A 6,127-nucleotide genomic window follows, 5' to 3' on the forward strand; every position below is an offset into this window, starting at 1 on the left:
CATAATATCACAATTCTCATGTACAGCCACAAAACACCCTAATTCATGTTTAATGTGGGATAAAATGCCATAAATAAGTAAATAAATATAAACGTTTAATGTTGAGCACCTGATTCTCAAAGTGGACATGTTCCAAACACTATAATGAAAATAAAATGATCTTTTCTACCTTTGTTGTCTGGTGACTTTGTTTTTCTGATCATGCTGGCCCAGTATCTGATTCTGCTGCTATCTGTCCTCTTAATTCCATTTCCAGGGCTTCCTTTCCATTTATTCCTTACTTTCTGCCTTTCTTCTTTGTTTCTTGTCCTACATCTGTAAGTAAAAGCTGGGTCCTCTGCAGACTTGACTGTCCAGTGGATCCAGCTTCTGCCTATTTTCTCCATCCATGTGCAGTTTTTCTCCTCTTTTCCTTTTCCCTCATCTCATCTCCTTCCTCTCTCTTCCCTCCCCTCTCCGTCCAGCAATTTCTCCTCTCTCCCTGGGCCCAGTCCTCCCATCCATCCATGTTCCTCTCTCCCCTGCACCCTCCATTCATCCATATCCAGCAATTCCCCTCTCTCCCTGGGCCCTGCCCTCCCATCCATGATCCTCTCTCTTCTGCCCCCCTCCATACACCCATATTCAGCAATTCCCCTCTTTCCCTGAGCCCTGCCATCCCATCCATGCTTCTCTCTCCCCTGTCCCCCTCCATTCACCCATATTCAGCAATTCCCCTCTTTCCCTGAGACCTGCCATCCCATCCATCTCACTCTCTCCCCTGCCCCAACTGCCCACCCTCTTCTCCCCCCCAAGATCCCTTTCCTTTTTTTTTCTTTCAAATTTACCTCTGAGTCTGGCAGCGCAGCGTCAGTGAAAGCGCTCCCACTGAAAGCGCTTCTCTTCGCTCAGTGCCCCGCCTTCTTCTGACATCATGATGTCATGACGTCAGAAGAAGACGGGGCACTGAGCGAAGAGAAGCGCTTTTACTGGGAGCACTTTCACTGACGCTGTCTATCACTGCGCTGCTGGACTGGAGGTAAATTTAAAAGAAAAAAAGGAAACGGATCTTGGGGGAAAGAGGGCAGGCAGTTGGGACGAGCGTCGTCGTCGTCATCAGGATCTGACTCCCCAAGCCTCCGATACCGGGCGCCTATGGACAGACAGAAGGACACATAAAGATAAGATAAAGTTACAAGTCAGGAGTCGAAAGCAGCGTCAAACAGGTAGGCCTTTAGCCTGGATTTGAAGGCAGCCAGGGATGGAGCTAGACGTAATGGCTCAGGAAGCCTATCAGGCAGTGCCATAGCGAGGGCAGCTGACACCCGGGGCGGGTCGCTGCTGCGCACCCCCCCCCCCTGGGTGCAGCGTGGCACACCCTCCCCCCTCCAGAGGGCACCCCCTTCGAGCGCGTACTTACATCGGAAAGCGGCGAGGGACGGGCAGAAGGGCCGATTTGCCCCCAGTGCATGTCGCTGGGAGCTGCGTTGGCTCCGCTGGTTCCCTGCTCTCTCTGCCCCAGAACAGGAAGTAACCTGTTCTGGGGCAGAGGGAGCAGGGAACCAGCGGAGCCGACATCCCCCAGCGACGTGCACCCGGGGCGGACCGCCCCACCCTTCCTACACCACTGATTCCAGGCATAAGGTGCGGCGAGACAGAAGGAGCGGAGTCTGGAGTTAGCGATGGAGGAGAAGGGTGCAATTAGGAGAGATTTGCCTAGTGAACGGAGTTCTAGGGAAGGAGTGTAGGGAGAGGTGAGGGTGGAGAGGTAGTGAGGGGCTGCAGAGTGAATGCACTTATAGGTCAATAAGAGGAGCTTGAATTGTATACAGAAACGGATAGGGAGCCAGTGAAGTGATTTCAGGAGAGGGCTGATATGGACATAACGACTTTGGCGAAATATTAGTCGTGCGGCAGAGTTATGAACAGATTGAAGAGGAGAGAGATGGCTGAGTGGAAGACCTGATAGAAGCAAGTTGCAGTAGTCTAAGTGAGAGGTGATGAGAGTGTGGATGACGGTTCTGATAGTGTGTTCAGAAAGGAAAGGGCGAATTCTGGCGATGTTATAAAGGAAGAAACGACAGGTTTTAGTAATCTGTTGAATATGGGCAGAGAAGGAGAGGGAGGAGTCGACGATGATCCCAAGGTGCCATATGGTAACCCTGAACAATCTCCAGTATTTTTCATATTTCTCATCCATTAGGACATATGCTGGGAGCAGAGGAGACAGGAAGAACGAGCAACACTGAGACCAGTTTTCCATCTTGAGTGTTTAGGGTTGCCAACCATCAGAGCCAGCTCAGTGTGTGCTTCAGTGGCGTAGCCAGAAGACAATTTTTGGATGGGCCAATAGATTAGATGGGTGGGCACTAGAGTTGCCAACTTTTTGAAAGAGTCCCCTTGCATGCCCAGCACCTCTCCCCCTTCCCTTCCGTTCTCCTCTACATATCTAGCACCTCTCCCCCTTCCCTCCCCCTACATATTTAGCACCTCTCCCTTCCCCTCCCTTGCAATTCTACATCTCTATCCCTTCCCTCCAGCACCTCCATACACGCCCAATGCCTCTCTTCCTTCCCTCCAACCTCCCGCCTGCATGCATGCATGCCCAGCGCCTCTTCCCTTCCATCCAACCCCTGCATGTCCAGCGCCCCACTCCCCTCCCACAGTTTCAGCACTTCCATGTAAAAGTTACAAGTCAGGAGTCGAAAGCAGCGTCAAACAGGTAGGCCTTTAGCCTGGATTTGAAGGCAGCCAGGGATGGAGCTAGACGTAATGGCTCAGGGAGCCTATTCCAGGCAGTGCCGTAGCGAGGGCAGCTGACACCCGGGGGCGGGTCGCTGCTGCGCACCCCCCCCCCCCGGGTGCAGCGCGGCACACCCTCCCCCCTCTGGAGGGCACCCCCCTTCGAGTGCGTACTTACATCGGAAAGCGGCGAGGGATGGGCGGAAGGGCCGATTCGCCCCCAGTACATGTCGCTGGGAGCTGCGTCGGCTCCGCTGGTTCCCTGCTCTCTCTGCCCTGGAACAGGAAGTAACCTGTTCCGGGGCAGAGGGAGCAGGAAACCAGTGGAGCCGACACCCCCCATTCCCGCTGCAGCGCTTGCACTTCATGCTATCATCACCGCCCAGCAGACACTCCACACAGGCCTGCGTGCTGTGTCGGAGCCTTCTTTCACTGCCACGTCCTGCCCAGCCTGCGTAAACAGGAAGTTGCATCAGTGGGTGAGTCGTGGTAAAGAGAAGGCCCCGATGCATCATGTGGAACTCCTGCCCAGTGGCATGATAGCATTAAAGTGCAAGCGCCGCCGTGGCATGGGAGAAAGAAAAAGGAGGACGGATTGAGCCAGCTGGGTTTTACTTCCATTGTTTTCCATTGAAAGCAATTGAAGACTCCCCGAGGAGAGCTGTACTCAGTGAGGGTTTGTCCTGTTTGTCCTAATTAGATTGTAAGCTCTGTTGAGCAGGGACCGTCTCTTCATGTTCAAGTGTACAGCGCTGCATACGTCTAGTAGCGCTATAGAAATTATAAGTAGTAGTAGTCTTTGGCATTCCAGAATCTTGCTGCTCTTTGGGGTTCTGCACGGAATCTTGCTACTCTTTGGGATTCCGGAATCTTGCTGCCCTTTGTCCTTATCCCTTATTTGTCCTGTTTGTCTGTCCTAATTAGATTGTAAGCTCTGTTGAGCAGGGACTGTCTCTTCATGTTTAAGTGTACAGCACTACGTATGTCTAGTAGCGCTTTAGAAATGATAAGTAGTAGTAGTAGGGTGGTTTTCAAAACTCTACTGGTACTTTCTATCCATGAACTTTGCACCAGATCCCAAAGCAGTGGCGTAGCCACAGGTGAGCTTGAGTGGGCCAGGGCCCACCCATTTATGGCTCAGGCCCACCCAACATGTTTAGTGGTAACTGGTGGAATCCTAAGCTCCGCCAGCTGAAGATTTCCCCCTGATGGTAATAAAAATGCTACTCTCCACGATGCCGACACCTGCGTATGCTCAGTTTTCAGTGCAATACTGCTGCCAAGGTGGAAAGAAGCGTTTTCCCACCAGCTGAGATTCTTTTTTTGGAGGGGAGGAGAACACTTGGTGCCCACTCAATTTTTGCCTAGGCCCACCCAAAATCTGTTGTCTGGCTACGCCCCTGTCCCAAAGGGAACGCTAAGGAACTTTGAACCTCTCTTTTCATCTGGTGCCTTTCCCCTTCAAAAGAGCACATGTCCTTTGGAAAGCTGTGTTCTTTGTTGCCTTCCGGATCTGCCACTGATCTGATCTGCTGACATTTATCATATTTCTGTTATGATTGTTTTACAGTTCTGTTAAATGTATATATTTCTGGTACTGTATCATGTTAGTCCTATTAGTAGGTTTCAGTTTACCATTTCCAAGTTTATCTCATCGGTTGCATTTATGCTTATGTTTGGTCATTTAACTACTATTATGCTATTAACTTGTAAGTTTTAGGTGAAGCTATACCTACTGTACACCCCTTGCGTGAATGTCTTCATAAAGGTGGTTAATCCTATATAATAATTCTCACCTCCAACGTTCTGTACTGCCTGGGACCGTGGTGGCTCCCTCGGAGGTGGTGGTCAGGAAGGCTCCGTAGATCGCTGACATCACCCGGAACAGTAACCAACCACAAGACAGGAGCAAGAGGCCCCGCCCCTACCGCCTTCACTGCAACGACCCCCCCCCCCTCACTATCGGCAGCAGCCAGCAAGAATACAGTTTCTTGCTCCCACCCTCCACCCCCCATGAGGTCGCCGTAGCAAATGCTTCCCCTCCCCCCCCAAGGTCGCAGCCCTGCCCCAGCAACTTTCCCTCCAGGCCCGCCCACCCGAAACAGACCTGCAAAGTCGGGCTGGTAAAAACAAAATCAACTGTTCTTAAAATGCAAGCGGCACTGCAGTCAGCCATCATGGCTGTCGGCTCTGCAGCCGCTCCTCTCGCCTCTCACGACACTGCCCCTGGAGTAGACCCCGGAGGAGCACAGCGACGTGAGAGGCATGAGGAGCGGTTGCCATGATGGCTCACTGTGGTGCCGCTTGCTTTTTAAAACAGCTGATTTTGTTTCTAATGGCCCGACTTTGCAGGTCTGTTTTGGGTGGCTGGGCCTGGGCGGCGAACCTTGGGATGGGGGGAGAACCTGGGAAAACAAATGGAAGGATGGGGAGAGGGTCCTGAGAGGGGGGGAGGTGTCCAGAGACCACAGAGAGGGGGGGAGAGGGTGTCCTGAGACCAGAGGGGAGGGGGTCCAGAGAAGAGGGGGAGGGGGACCTGAGACCAGGGGGGAGAGGGAAGGAGGGGGGTCCTGAGACCACATAGGGAGGGGGGAGAGGGAGGGGGTCCTGAAACCAGGGAGGGGGTCCTGAGACCACAGGGGTGGGGTGGTCCTGAGACCAGACAGAGGGGGAGAGGGGGAGGGGGTCCTGAGACCAGAGGGGGAAGGGGGAAGGGAAGCAGGTCCTGAGACCACAGAGGGAGAGGGGGAGGTATCTCTGTCACACACACGCGCTCTCTCTCTCACAGTCAATGTCTTTCTCACTCTCACACACTCTGTTTCACACTGTATCACATTCACTCTATGTGTCACACAGACACTCTCAAACACTCGATCTCATACACTCTCTCAGTCTCACAGACAATCTGTGTAATGCACACATACTCTCACACTCTATCTGTCTAACACACACTCTCTCTCTCTCACAGACACACTCGCACCCACCCACCCTCACTCTCTCTCTCTCTCACACACACACATGCACGCACACATTCACTCTCTCTCTCACACAGTCACTCTCACACACACTGTCAAACATACACACTCCGAGGAAAACCTTGCTAACGCCCGTTTCCTTAGTGTCAGAAACGGGCCTTTTTTACTAGTTTATGTGCATAAAACGGCATTTTGGGGCCCTTTTACTAGGGTGTGTTAGGTGCACGCCTAAATGAGACCACCACCATGCTACTATGCCACCCTGGTGGTAATTTTAGATTTGGCATGCGCCCACAATGCCTGGATGATTTATTTAACCTTCCTCTCCTCTATCCCCATTGTACCTGAAACACATGTATCTATATTCGACTTTATCACCTTGTATTTGTTTCTCTACCGGATTTGGCGAATGCCTTTACAGTATTATGTAA

The sequence above is a fragment of the Microcaecilia unicolor genome, chromosome 11, assembly GCF_901765095.1.
Source record: "Microcaecilia unicolor chromosome 11, aMicUni1.1, whole genome shotgun sequence".
In the NCBI taxonomy this organism is placed as follows: Eukaryota; Metazoa; Chordata; class Amphibia; order Gymnophiona; family Siphonopidae; genus Microcaecilia; species Microcaecilia unicolor.